The sequence below is a fragment of the Phodopus roborovskii genome, unplaced genomic scaffold (assembly GCF_943737965.1).
Source record: "Phodopus roborovskii unplaced genomic scaffold, PHOROB, whole genome shotgun sequence".
Classification (NCBI taxonomy): Eukaryota; Metazoa; Chordata; class Mammalia; order Rodentia; family Cricetidae; genus Phodopus; species Phodopus roborovskii.
In genome coordinates, this window is record NW_026125851.1 from 13,941 (window position 1) to 29,232 (window position 15,292).

The 15,292-nt window shown below is 41.5% G+C and overlaps 1 pseudogene; it reads right to left on the reverse strand.

The window, feature by feature from the left end:
* Positions 1 to 550: 550 nt before the first annotated feature.
* Positions 551 to 2,625, reverse strand: LOC127217804 (eukaryotic translation initiation factor 2 subunit 2-like; annotated as a pseudogene).
* Positions 2,626 to 15,292: the final 12,667 nt, after the last annotated feature.

Sequence of the window (15,292 nt, forward strand, 5' to 3'; positions counted from 1 at the left end):
TCAGGGCTGGCTGAGTGACTGTTCTTGGGACGTTTAGCAAGATTAACAGTCTGATGGCAGGAAAGTGAGGAGCACGTATGTATCCTTAGCCTGGTGGGTGCAAGTAAGGCAGATTATATATAGCACAGACCCACAAGATGGACCCTCCTGTGCACCAATGGAGAATACCCTGCTAGCTCAGTACTCAGCAGCAAAAGCTGGAGGTAACAGCAAGACCACACACAGAGCAGCATTTTTTGGTTTCACAGCCACATTCAAGTTAGTTTAATACAGAAAAGCATTTGAGGGGTTTCTTTTATTGACCTAGAACACAGATTGGAACAGCTTCCTTAAGAGTACTGTTATTTAGACCCTAAGACTTCTCTGTTAAAGTAGGCAACGAGTATTGTCAACAGCTGAGTATCGGCATCTTGTAAGAATTTCAGACCAATCAGTCGCCAAAGAACTTGGCAGCTTTTCTATCTTGTTTTTTAACTCAATGGTATGTCAACTCTTATGGTAACCAGTCCAGCCAAATCTCCACCAAACGTATTGGAAAAATCAGTGGTGATTAGCAAATTAGTTAGCTTTGGCACGGAGCTGTGCTCGCTTACCTGTGACAGCCTGGAAGCAACAGAGCATCAAGAATGACAAGTTTCACACTGAAGAAATAGAGTTGGGTGTCCTTCTGAAGGATTGTATCTGGTGATCGGCATGTGTGACAAATGACGTATTCCTTGATATATCTTCTCAAGACATTTTCTATCTGTTTCTGTTGGAATCTTCCTTTGATTACAAGTTGGTTATTATCATCTATAGAACCACTTGTACCTAATTCTGCCAATAAAAATGTGAGGAGATGTTTGGGTTGATGATGTAATAGTTAACAGAAATCTGTAAAGTTGACAAAAGAAGTTTTCTTGGTTCCTACTCAGACAAGCTGTGGAGGTTTCATAACAAATTTCCTCTTCTCTCCAGCAACCATATCCAGATTCTTTTCTCTCATGATGTTGAACACTCAGTTCAGCAACTCCTCACATGTGTAGTCTCTTTCTGAGCCTGCCCAAGCAGGCCCAGTCTGGTTACTGAAGGAAATGCCATTGTCTTTTTTGCTGTCATCATCTTCTAAAGCTTCATCTTTTTCTAGTATTTCATCTTCATCTGTGAATTTGACATGCTTCTTTTTCTTCTTTTTATTGTCAAGCATAATAGCCAGGTCATCCTCTGGCTCAGCTGGCTCTTGAGCATCACTGTCAATTTTAAGATCCTTTACACCTTCTTCAGCTTCATCAATGTCAAATATATTTTTTGTTTTTTTCTTCTTTTTGTTTTGATTAAAGAAGTTCAAGTCAGGCACTTGAAGAAACCATCCTGAATGAGGTAACCCAGTCACAAAAAGAGGAACATAGTATGTACTCAATCATATATGGATTTTAGACGTAGAGCAAAGGATCACCAGCCTATAATTCACACCACCAGAGGAACTAGGATACACGGTGTATTCTAAGAGATGCATGTAAAGTCCCTCACAGAAGCAGGAAGAGACAAGTCCCCCAGAGCACAGAGGAAGTGGGAGTGCAGTGAATGGAAAGAGAAGTAGGAGAAAGAGAGGGGGAGGAGAGGAAAACACGTGTGACCAGGAAGATTGAGTCAGGGTAGGTATATAAGACAGGAGAGAGAGAGAGAGAACATAAAAGAGGGAGCCAATATTGGTTTGAAGAGAAAATTGAACACAAAGAAAGGTCTAGAGAACTATAAGACTGCCGCCAACTAACAATTGAGCAACCGTGGAAAGGCTACCATAAATGCCCTTCCCAGAGATTGAGATCAACAACTAACTTCTCCATGGAGCCCTCAACTAATGCCTGTTGGAAACAGGATCAAACACCCATACATAAACATTGAGTCGAAGTAGAACCCAGATGCAGATGGAGAGGACAAGACCAGGCGGCAGAAACACATAAAGACAGCTTACCTGAACAAGGAGGAGCTAACGGCCACTAGACTGATAGCTGGGAAGCCAGCATGGGACTGACTCAGGCCCCCCTGAATATGGGTCTCAGCCAGAAGGACTGAGCAGTCTAAGGGACCTCAGACAGTGGAGCCAGGATGTATCCCTGGTGCACAAAAGGGCCTTGCTAACACATCCCCCATGGAGAGATAACTGCCTTAACCTAGAGACAGGAGAGAAGCCCTATTCCCTACTTCACATGACCTGTCAGATCTACATGACCCCAACAGGATGGCATTCCCCTACATATGGAATTGGGGTGGGAGGGATGGGAGGGGAGGGTGGTCAGGGTGAATGTGAGAGGGCAGAAAGGGTAAAAGGGAGGGAGAGAGGGAGGGAGGGAGGGAAGAAGGGAGGGAGGGAGAGGGAACTGGGATTGACATGTAAAATAATAAATTAAATAAAAAAAAGAAGTTCAAGTCATCTAAGTTATCAGAAGCATCTTTTTTCCTACTGTCTTCTTCATCAGCTTCCAAATCTTTGTCTTCAGTTGGTTCTGGCTCCACTTCGTTTGTTTCTGATGGCTGGGTTTCTTCTGTCTGGGCATCACCTTCTTCATCTAACATAAAAGGCTTCTTTTTGCTCATAGTAGGATCAAAAATCATCTCGTCCCCGGACATGGCTGCAGTTCTAGCTGGTTCAGCACGGTTGGGAAGTCAGATGGGTCGGCGCAGCTCCTACCAATACCTCTCCCAGCAAGATTTTATTTCTTGATACAACATCCAACCTACCTACTGAGACAAATCTCTGTTTTTCAGCAGAGTCTATCCACTTTGTCTGCCTGTACCTCCCTGCCATGAACGCTCCCCAACCCTCTAAATCAGCCTTTGTCCTGCATGCAGTGTATGTACAAACATACCCACTCAAGTTTGTATCACAATCTACCTCTAGACTGCCTCCATGGGAAAACCCCACCTATACCCTAAACACACAGACCACTCACACTACAGTTCCAAATTCTCCACCCAATAGGATCTACTTTCACACTCAGAGATTGGAAAAGGACCCACATCAGGTATATAAGTCCCCTCTGACTACCTGATTTCATTATACTAAGTCATTTCCATTCTTTATTCTCAACATGCCACAAAAACTTTATTTGGTAACAACCTAATCATGTTTATATCAGGCACAGAATTAACAATAGACCACATGTCCAAATCTCATTGCAAAAACACTAGTATTGTGAATTATCAAGCCAAGATCCCTCCACCAAACTCTATCTACTAGTCCCATAGAAATGTTTGTCAATGAAACTTACATTGATGTAAAATGGGAAACAAAACTTCACAGAACAATAATGAACTTTATGAAAGATTTCTAGTAAAAAAAAAAAAAAAAAAAAAAAAAAGGACTATTGAATTTTGGAGTTAATCTCCTATCCTGCCACATTTCTGAAGGTTTTTGTCAGCTGTAGGAGTTCCCTGGTAGAATTTTTGGGGTTTCCTATGTATACTATCATGCCATCAGCAAAAAGTGAAAGGTTGACTTTTCTTCCAAATTGAATCTCCTTGATCTCCTTTTGGTGTCTTATGTCTCTAGCAGCAGATGAGAATAGCAAACACAGAGATCTACAAGGAAACAGCCAGAGACAGTGAGACCTTAGAACACTCATATTTCCTTAGGTGAAATGAATAAACTTGCTGAAGGAAACTGAAGCAGACACCCACAGCTAAACACTGAGCCAAACTCCTGGAATGCATTTGCATTCAAAGAGAAATGATGAGCAAAGGGATCAAGACCAGGCTACAGAAATCCACAGAGACAGCTGACCTGAACAAGGTAGAGCTCATGGACTCCAGACTGATAGCTGGGAAACAAGCATTGGACCGACCCAGACCTCCTGAATGTGGGTCTCAGTTAGGAGCCCCAGACAGTCTATGGGGCCTCTGACAGTGGAACCAGGATGTATTCCTGGTACACAAAAAGACTTTGGGAGTACATTCCCCATGGACAGATACTCCCTTAGCCTAGAGACACAGGGGAGGGCCTAGGCCCTGAACCAAATGCTTGACAGATTTTGGTGATCCCTCCTGGAAGGCCTCACCCTACCTGGGGAGTGGGTGGGGAATGGAATTGGGGGGGGTGGAGAGGGGCATGAGAGTATGGGAGGAGAGGGAACTGGGATCAATATGTAAAAACAGAAGAAAATATAAAGTAAAGGAAAATAAATAAAAAAAAGAATAGAGGACAGAAAGAAAAGAGATACCATAATAGAGGGAGCCATTATAGGTTTTAAAAGAAATCTGGCATTAGGGATCTGGCACCAGAGATCTACCAGGATGATCCCCAACTAACAATCTAAACAATAGTGGAGAAGCTACTTAAATGCCCTTCTCTGATAATGATATTGATTACTACCTGGGAAGTCTATGGGGACTCTGGTAATGGATCAGTATTTATCCCTAGTATAGGAATGGACTTTGGAAGCCCATTCCACATAGAGGGATACTCGCTAAGCCTAGACACATGGGGAGAGCCTGAGTACTGCTCCGAATGATATGACAGTCTTTGAAGACTCCCCATGGAAGTCACTCCCTGGGGAGAAAAAGGGGATGAGATGAGGGTTGGTAGGGGGGACAGGGGAGGCCAGGAAAGAAGGAGACCTGGGATTGACATGTAAAGCAAGCTTCTTTCAAATTTAAATTTTAAAAAAATATATATCAAAAATAAAAAATAAGAAAGAACAATAGCAATAAAGGGATGTCTCCATTAAACTCCCCATCTCATGGCTAGGAGAACCCCGTGTAGCAGAAGAGAGAGTATCAGAACCAAAGGGGATAGACAACACACAAAGAAGCCATCAAACTTGATATAATTGAAGCAATATGAGGTGAGAGAGACTGAAGCAGTATACACATGGTGTGCAAAGTGCTGCACCAGATTGGGTGTTAAAAGTGAAAGAAGTGGACACTTGCACATATCTCTAACCCAGAAGCAATCTCTAATTGATAAACATTTGCAAATGAAAATTTAGTTTTCTCTATGAATATCTGTCTGGGAAAATGAATGAATCTAAAGGTAGGTTACACTCCCAACCTCAACAAACTCAGCAGCACTTTTTGAATTTTTTTTTAATGTAATGACTAGGATTGCTTCCATTTTTCCCTTATATATTATTTATATTTTTTCTTCTTTCTTTTTACCACATACATAAAACAAGTTTCTATTTTATAGATTTTAAGGATAATAAAGTAATAATAATAATAAAAATGTTCTGGGAAGGACAGAATGGATTGTGTAGATAATATGTACATAAAGATTCAAATATGATTTGCATATAAAACAAAGACAAGCAAGGGTCACTGGAAATAAATTACTTAGGCAAGATTATGGAAATAGATAAGTAAAGGTGAGCAATTCTAATATATAACCATTACAGAATAAACTGAGTGGAGCTATGGATCAGAGACATGCTTACCAGAGAACCAGCCATCTCTTCTCTTGGCTCTTCTATGAGTTTCAGTCTCAGTGAAAATAACTTGTTCTAGTAACTCCTAGTCTTTCTCTTGAGGACTGGCATTGAAAGTATCACCAAACACGATTCAGCTGCTTCCAACATATTCACAGTCTGCACAGCTTCAGAAACAGGAGAGAACTCATTCCTGTATTTGTTACAAAAATACTCAAGAAAATGGGAGAGATGAAAATGTTGAGTTTCTACCTTGTTTAGTTCTGGCAGTCTGCTCTGTGGTCCAACTCAGCAGTGAGAGTTTGGGTTGTCCTCACCTGCTCCACCCAACTTAGGGATTGGGCAGAAACTGGGAAGCAAAAGCTGACCTAGTTGCCAGTAAGAAGACCTTAAGGCCAATCATGAACCTAACCCTGTTATACCGGTGATGTTAATTAAGATGCTGGAGTTGGACTTAGATTAGCAGGTATAAGTTGTGCATGATGCACAACTGAAAACAATTTCATCAAAAGGCACTGGGATATTAATTGAAGCCTGGCTGAGAAAGGTTTGGGAAATGGTATTTCTAAGACAGCCTTGTGCATCTAAATGTTTGGTGTCCATGTCAACCAGTAGGAATTTGTACTTTTGAGATTAAAGTAAAGCACATGGATTTTTGTTTCTTTTAACAAAATGAGGAGAGTCCCAGAGATCCGCCTATCTCTGTGGGTCCACTCTGGTTTCCCGCCAGCAAGATCCCTGACCCCCAAACCAGGGCCTCTGCTAAAGAAAGAGGACTAAGCTGGTGAGTTCCACTTTCCAGTGAGATCCGACTATCCTGCACAAACATCCCAAGTTACACCTCAGCCTTTGTCCTCTTCTGCCAGCCATTGGCTAGAGGATTTGGCTAGAGGCATCTTCTACTGGATCCTCAGCCCTGACCCCATCCCTGGGTCCCTCTTATACAGCTTCTACCACACAGAGCTACAGATATTGAATCTCTGACCCACATAAGCCTACCGGTGAAGTACCATAGTGAGAGGGGGAGACCCCACCAACACCTACTGGAAGAAGCTATGGGAAGTCGGCAATGCAAGAAAACACCTAACAACAGAAAGACAAGCATGAAACCACCAGAATCTAGGGAGTCTACCCCAACTAGAAAGGAACACAACAACGAAGCAGAGGAAGCAGAAGGAAACTACTTAAAAATTACCGTCATAAAAATGACAGAGGCCCTCAACAAGTCCCCCAGAGCTCAGGGGAAGTGGAGGGGGCAGCGAATGGAGAGAAAAGTAGGAGAAAACGAGGGGGAGGAAAGGAAAACATGTGCCACCAGGAAAATTGAGCATGCTAAGGAATAGAAGACAGGAAAGAGGGAGAGAGAGACAGAGACAGAGAGAGAGAACATAAAAGAGGGAGCCAATATTGGTTTGAAGATAAAATTGAACGCAAAAAAGGTCTAGAGAACTACAAGACTGCTCCCAACTAACAATTTGAGCTTCCGGGGAAAGGCTATCATAAATGCCCTTCCCGGAGAGTGAGATCAACAACTAACTTATCCATGGAGCCCTCAACTAATGCCTGTAGGAAACAGGATCAAACACCCATACATAAACACTGAGTCAAAGTAGAACCCAGATGCAGATGGAGAGGACAAGACCAGGCGGCAGAAACACATAGAGACAGCTAACCTGAACAAGGAGGAGCTAACAGGCCACCAGACTGATAGCTGGGAAGTCAGCATGGGACTGACTCAGGCCCCCCAGAATATGGGTCTCAGCCAGAAGGACTGAGCAGTCTAAGGGACCTCAGACAGTGGAACCAGGATGTATCCCTGGTACACAAAAGGACCTTACGAACACATCCCCCATGGAGGGATAACTGCCTTAACCTAGAGACAGGAGAGAAGCCCTAGTCCCTACTTCACATGACCTGTCAGATCTACATGACCCCAACTGAATGGCATTCCCCATATGGAATTGAGGTGGGGGGATGGGAGGGGAGTGTGGTTAGGGTGCATGTGAGAGGGCAGAGAGGGTAAAAGGAAGGGAGGGAGAGAGGGGGAACTGGGACCGACATGTAAAATAATAAATTTAAAAAAATGCTCTGACTCAAAAAATTTAAGTTCAAGGACAAGTTACTGGGGAAAAGGATTTCTATTTTTGTTTCCACAGAAAATGAATAGCTGTGGATTCCTTCCAGACTAATGTGGTTTAATCAAGCCAGACAGCCTGAAATAGAGTAACAGGTGATCCTACATTCAAAACAGCTGGACAAAACAGCCTTGCAGACTACAGCCAGGATTTCTGCATCTTCTTAGAATCTCCCATGACAGCGCCCCTTACCAGCAGGAAGTAGTTTGGAAAGAATGACGCCCAAATTCCCAAATATTGTCTATATATTGTCTATTTATGTTTGTTTTCATTTAAATGGGCTTGGTTATAAAAATAAATAAATAAAATGAAGAGAGCTCAAACACTTCAGTCCGAAACACTTTTCTCTATGCAATAGGTTATGAATATTTCTTTATTATTGTTTTTTCTTACATTACATATTGATCCCAGTTCCCTATTCCTCCCTCCCTACAATGCCCCTCAAAGCCCTCCAATCACATCCATCCCCACACTCCACCATCATGGTGATGCCTTTCAGGGGGATCAACAACATCTGTCAAGTTATTTGGAGTAGGGACTAGGCCCTCCCTTCTGCTTCTAGGCTGAGGGAGTATCCATCCATGGGGAATGTGCTCCCAAAGTCCTCTCCTGACTAGGGATATGTCCTGGTTCCACTGTCTGAGGTCCCTTAGACTGCTCAGCCCTTCTGGCTAAGACCCATATTCAGGGGGGCATGCTGGATTCCCAGCTATAAGTCTGGGGGACCGTTAGCTACACCTTGTTCAGGTCAGCTGTCTCTGTGTTTCTGCAACCTGATCTTGTCCTCTCCATCTGCATCTGGATTCTAGTTCGACTCAGTGTTTAGGTAATGGTGTTTGCTTCTGTTTCCAACAGGTATTAGATGAGAGCTCCATGGATAAGTTAGTTGTTGATCTCACTATCCGGGAAGGTCATTTATGATAGCCTTTCCACGGAAACTGATTGTTAGTTGGTGGCAGTCTTGTAGGTCTCTAGACCTTTCTTTGGGTTCAGTTTCCTCTTCAAAACAATAATGATTCCATCTTTTATGTTCTCTCTCTCTCTCTCTCTCTCTCTCTCTCTCTCTCTCTCTCTTTCTCTCTCTTGTCGTCTATTCCTACCCTGACTCAATCTTCCATGTCCCACATGCTTTCCTCTCCTTCCCGTCTCTTTCTCCTCCATTCACTGCCCCCCCTTCCCATGTGCTCTGGGGGACTCATTGCTTCCCCCTTCTTGAGGGACTTTTTATGAATCTCTTAGAATACACCTTGTATCCTAGTTCCTCTGGTGGTATGAATTATAGACTGGTGATCCTTTGCTCTAGGTCTAAAATCCATTTATGAGCAAGTGTATACCATGTTCCTCTTTTTGTGACTGGGTTACCTCATTCAGGATGGTTTCTTCAAGTGCTATCCACTTGCCTGCGAATTTCAAGATTCTATTATTTTTTTCTGCAGAGTAAGTATTCCATTGTGTAGGTGTGCCACATCTTCTTTATCCATTCTTCAGTTGCTTCTGGGTTCTTGCTATTACAAATAGTGTTGCTATGAACCTAGTAGAGCACATATCTTTGTTGCATGGATGTGGATCATTTCAGTTTATGCCTAAGAGGGGAACTGTCAGGTCCTGTGGTACACTGATCCCCATTTTCCTGAGGAACCGCCATACTGATCTCCAAAATGGCTGTATGAGTTTGCACTCCCACCAGCAGTGGAGGAGTGTTCCCCTTTCTCCACATCCTCTCCAGCATTGGTGTTTCTAATTTTAGCCATTCTGGAAGGAGTAAGATGGTATCTCAAAGTTTTTTTTGATTTGCATTTCCCTGATAGCCAAGGATTTTGGCACTGTCTTATGTGTCTTGCAGCCTTTTTGATTTCCTCTATTGATAATTCTTTCAGTTCTGTACTCCATTTTGTAATAGGGTTATTTGGTGTTTTGTTGACTAGTTTCTTGAGATCTTTGTATATTTTGGAGATCAGCCCTTTGTCAGATAAAGGATTGGTGAAAACCTTTTCCCTGTCTGTGGGCTGCCTTTTGGTCTTGTCCACTCTGTCCATTACCTTACAAAAGCTTCTAAGTTTGAGGAAGTCCCATTTATTAATTGTCGACCTCAGTGTCTGTGCTACTGGGGTTATGTTCAGGAGGAAGTCAACTATAACATTTTATTCAATGGTACCTCCTACTTTCTCTTCTAATAAGTTCAGTGTGGCTGGATTGATGTTCAGGCCTTTGATCATTTGGACTTGAGTTTTGTGCATGGAGATAGACATGCCTCCATTCTGCAGTCTTCTACACACCCTCATCCAATTGTGCCAGCACCATTTGTTGAAGATGCTTTCCTCCCCACATTGTATACTTTTAGCTGTATTGTCAAAAATCAGGTGTTTGTAGATATGTGGGTTAATATCAGGATTTTCACTTCTTTTCCATTGGTCTACTTGTCTATTTTTCTGTCAATACCACGCTGTCTTCAGAACTATAGCTCTGTAGTAGAGCTTAAAGTTGGGGATGGTGATGCCTCCTTAATTTATTTTATTGTACAGGGCTGTTTTGATTATCCTGGATCTTTTGTTTTTCCATAAAGTTGATTATTATCCTTTCAAGGTCTGTGAAAATTTGTGCTCGGATTTTAATGGGGATTGCATTAAATCTGTAGATTGCTTTTGGCAAGATTGCCATTTTTACTATGTTTATCCTACCTAACCAAGAGCATGGGAGATCTTTCCATTTTCTGGTATCTTCTTTAATTTCTTTCTTTAGAGTCACAAAGTTCTTATTATATAGGTCTTTTACTTGTTTAGTAAGTATTACCCCAAGATACTTTATGTTGCTTGTGGCTATTGTAAAGAGTGATGTTAATCTGATTTCTTTCTCAGTCCATTTGTCATCTGAATAAAGTAGGGCTACTGATTTTTTTTTTTTTTTTTTTTTTGAGTTTATCTTGTATCCTGCTACTTTGCTGAAGGTGTTTATCAGCTGTAGGAGTTCCTTGGTAGAGTTTATTGGGTCACTTATGTAAACTTTCCTATCATCTGCAAAAGAGGAATTTTGATTTCTCCCTTTCCAATTTGGATCCCCTTGATCTCCTTTTGTTGTCTTATACCTTTAGCTAGAACTTCAAGTACAATATTGAAGAGATATGGAGAGAGAGGGCAGCTTTGTCTTGGTCCTGATTTTAGAGGAATCTCCTTAAAGCTTCTCTCCATTCAGTTTGATGTTGACTGTTGGTTTACTGTATTTTATTCTTATTACGTTTAGGTATGTTCCTGTTATCCCTGACCTCTCCAAGACCTTTATCATAAAAGGCTGTTATATTTATTCGAAGACTTTTTCAGCACCTAAGGAGATAATTATATGTTTTTTTTTTCAGTTTGTTTATATGATGGATCACATTGATAGATTTTCATATGTTAAACCATCCCTACAACCCAGAGATGAATCCTACTTGGTCATGGTGGATGATTTCTCTGATGTAATCTTGGATTCAGTTTGCCAGTATTTTATTGAGTATTTTTGCATCGATGTTCATCAGGGATATTCGTCTGTAATTTTCTTTCTTAGTTGTGTCTTTGTGTGGCTTGGGTACCAAGGTGTTTGTGGACTCATAAAAAGAGTATGGTAATGAACCTTCTGTTTCTATTGTGTGGAACAATTTGAGTAGTGTTGGTATTAGCTCTTCCTTGAATTTCTAGTAGAATTCTGCACTGAGCCATCTGGCCTGGAGTTTTTGTTTTTTGGTTTTTTTTGGGGGGGTTGTCTGTTTTGTTTTTGTTTGATTCTGTGTTTGTTTTTTGGTTGGAAGGCTTTCGATGACTGCTTCTATTTCATTGCAGGTTATAGGTATATTTAAATTGTCTTTTCTTGAGATAATTTGGGTAAGTGATAGTTATCCAGAAATTTGTTCATTTCCTTTGAATTTTCAAAGTTGGTGGAGTATAGATTTTCAAAGTATGACCTGAATTCTATCTGGATTTCCTCTGTGTCCGTTGTTATGTCCAACTTTTCGTTTTTGATTTTGTTAATTTGCATGTTCTCTCTCCTTTTTTCATTAGTTTGGATAAAGGTTTGTTTATCTTGTTGATTTTCTCAAAAAAACAACTCTTTGTAGATAGGAGAAAAGCCCTAGTCCCTACTTCACATGACCTGTCAGATCTACATGACCCCAACTGGATGGCATTCCCCTACATATGGTATTGTGGTGGGGGGTTGGGAGGGGAGGGTGTTTAGAGTGCATGGGAGAGGGTAGAGAGGGCAAAAGGGAGAGAAGGAGGGAGGGAGGACTGGAGGAGAGGGAGGGAGGGAGGGAGAGGGAACTGGGATCGACATGTAAAATAATAAATTAAAAAAAAAAAAAAAAAAACGCTTTGACTCCAAAATTTAAGTTGAAGAACAAGTTACTGGGGAAAAGTATTTCTATTTTTGTTTCCACAGAAAATGAAAAGATGTGGATTCCTTCCAGACTAATGTGGTTTGATCACACCAGACCGCCTGAAACAGAGTACAAGCTGATCCTACATTCCAAACAGCTGGACAAAACAGCCCTACAGACTACAGCTAGGATATCTGAAACTTCTTCGAATCCCCCAAGACAGCGCCCCTTACCAGCAGGAAGTAGTTTGGAAAGAACGACGCCCAAATTCCCAAATATTGTGTATAAATGTTTGTTTTCATTTAATTGGACTTTGTTATATAAAATTAAATAAAAAAATAAATAAATAAAGACATAAAAAAATAAAATAAAATAAATTCCTGCACAAAAAAAAAAACGAAAACAACTCTTTGTTGTATTTATTTTTTGTATTGTTTTCCTGGTTTCTATTTTATTGATTTCAGCCCTCAAATTGATTATTTTCTGGCATCTACTCCAACGGGGTGAATTCGCTTCTCTCTATTCTAAGGCTTTCAGTTGTGCTATTAATTCTCTTATGTGACTATCCTCTGTTTTCTTCATATGGGCACTTAGTGCAATGAACTTCCCTCTTAACAGTGCTTTCAAGGTGTTGCATAAGTTCGGGTATGTTGTGTCCTCATTCTCTTTGAATTTTAGGAAGTCCTTAATTTCTTTCTTATTTCTCCTTTTACCCAGGTATGGCACAATTGCACATTGTTTCTTTTCCATGAGTTTGTAGGGTTTCTGCAATTCATATTGTTGTTGAATTCTAACTTTAAAGCATGGTGGTCTGATAAGATATAGGGACCTAGTCCTATTCTCTTGTATCTGTTGAGGTTTGTTATGTCACCTGGTATGTGGTCGAATTTAGAGAAGGTTCCATGTGGAGCAGAGAAGAATGTATATTCTTTTGTGTTTGCATGGAATGTTCTATAGATGTCTGTTAAACCCAACTGAGACATGACTTCTGTTAGTTCTTTTGTTTCTTTGTTAAGTTTCTGACTGGTGGTCCTGTCTAGTGGTGAGAGTGGTGTGTTGAAGTCTCCCACTATAAGTGTGTGAGGTTTTATGTGAGCTTTGAGTTTTAGTAGTGTTTCTTTTATGAATGTGGGTGCCTTTGTATTTAGGGCATAGATGTTAAGAATTAAGACTTTGTTAATGGATTTCTCCTGTGATGAATACGAAATGACCTTCTTCATGTCTTTTAATTAATTTTGGTTTGAAGTCTAACTTGTTAGATATTAGGAAAGCCACACCTACTTGCTTCTTGGGTCCATTTGATTGGAAGTTTTCACAGCCTTTTACCCTGAGGTAATGTCTATCTTTGAAGCTTAGATGTGTTTCTTGTATGCAGCAGAAGGATGGATTCTGTCTACATATCCATTCTGTTAGCCTGTGTCTTCTTATAGGTGAGTTAATACCATTAATGTTGAGGGTGAGTAAGGACCATTGATTGTTGATGCTTGTTTGTTTTAGATTTGTTGTTGGCAGTGGTATTCTGAATATATTCATCTTGCTTTACCCTTGGGTTCTGGTGAAGTGGGATTATCTGTTGCCTATGTCTTTGTATGCGTAGTTACCTTCCTTGGGTTGGAGTTTTCCTTCCAATACATTCTGTAGGGCTAGATTTGTAGATACATATTGTGAAAATCTGGCTTTGTCATTAAATATCTTGTTTACTCTGTCTATAGTGATTGAGAGTTTTGCTGGATGTAGTAGCCTGGGCTACTTGTGGAATATCTATCCAGGACCTTCTGGCCTTGAGAGTTTCCATGGAGAAGACAGGTGTAATTTTGATAGGTCTGCCATTATATGTTACCTATCCTTTTTCCTTCGCTGCTCTTAATATTCTTTCTTTATTATATATGTTAGGTGTTTTTGATTATTATATGTCACAGAGTCTTTTTTCTTTGGTCCAACCTATTTTGTGTTCCATATGCTTCTTGTACTTTCATAGGCATGTCCTTCTGCAGATTGGGGGAGTTTTCCTCAGTGATTTTGTTGAATATGTTTTCTGCACCTTTTACCTGGGCTTCTTCACCTTCCTCTATGTCTATTATTCTTAGGTTTGGCCTTTTCACAGTGTTCCATATTTCCTGGATGTTTTGTGTTAAGGCTTTCTTGGATTTACGATTTTCTTTGGTCAATGAATCTATTTCCTTTAGTTTATCTTCCGTGCCTGTGATTTTCTCTTCCATCGCTTATATTCCTTTGGTTATGATTATGTCTGTAGTTCCCGCTCATTTGCCCAGTTTTTCTATTTCCAGCATTCCTTCAGTTTATGTTTTCTTTATTTTCTCTATTCAGTTTTCAATTCTTGAACCATTTCCTTCACCGTTTGTTTTTTCTTGGCTTTGTGTACTTTCTTTAAAACATTTGTTCATTTCTTCCAATTTTTTGTTTTTTCTTCCATTTCTTTAAGAGATTTTCTCGCTCTTCTGCCGGCTATTGGCCAGAGGTGAGTCTGGGCCCAATTGGGGCTGCCTGTCCTCTACAACCTCTTTTCCCCCCTCCCTCGCCTGAACTCCCTGGATTGGCCCCTGATCCTGCTGCTCCTGTCTCCGGTCCCCATCAAGAGCACCCTTGGAGCTCTGATACACCCCCACCCATCCCCACCTCCAGCCTACCCCCCCCACACACTGTGCCCTACCCCACCTACGGTCATGCCGCTCTGGTTGAGCACTGGGACAGAGAGTGGAGCCAACAGTCCACCCTACTTGGGAGACCTCTCTGAGCAACTCCGAACAAAGGAGACCTGACTATCCACGCGGGACCACCAGTAATTTCCACCGGCTTGGTCTCTGACCACGCCTCCAGTCCTCTGCTGGAGTCCCGGGCCCCTCCCAGAGATCCGCCTATCTCTGCAGGTCCACTCAGAGTTCCTGCCGGCAAGATCCTTGACCCCCAAATCCGGGCCCCTGCCAAAGAAAAAGGTCTCAGCAGGAGAGCGCCAGTTTCCAGTGAGATCCCACTACCCTGCAAAACCTTCTCAAGTTCAAGCTCAGCCCTCTTCCTCTTCTGCCGGTTATTGGCCAGAGCTATTGGCCAGAGCTATTGCCCAGAGGTCCACTGTGAGTACCTGCTGGCATCTTCTTCTGGATCCTCATCCTTGACCCCATCCCTGGATCCCTGTCTGCGGAGAAACCTCCTAGAGAGCTTGGACCACACAGAGCTACATATATTGAATCTCAGATCAACATAAGCCCATCGGGGAAGGACCATAGAGAGAGGGAAGAGACACCACCAACACCTACTGGAAGAAACTATGGAAAGAAGGCAATACAAGAGAACACCTAACAACAGAAAGACAAACATGACACCACCATAATCTAGGGAATCTACACCAACTAGAATGGAACACAACAACAAAGCAGAGGAAGCAGAAG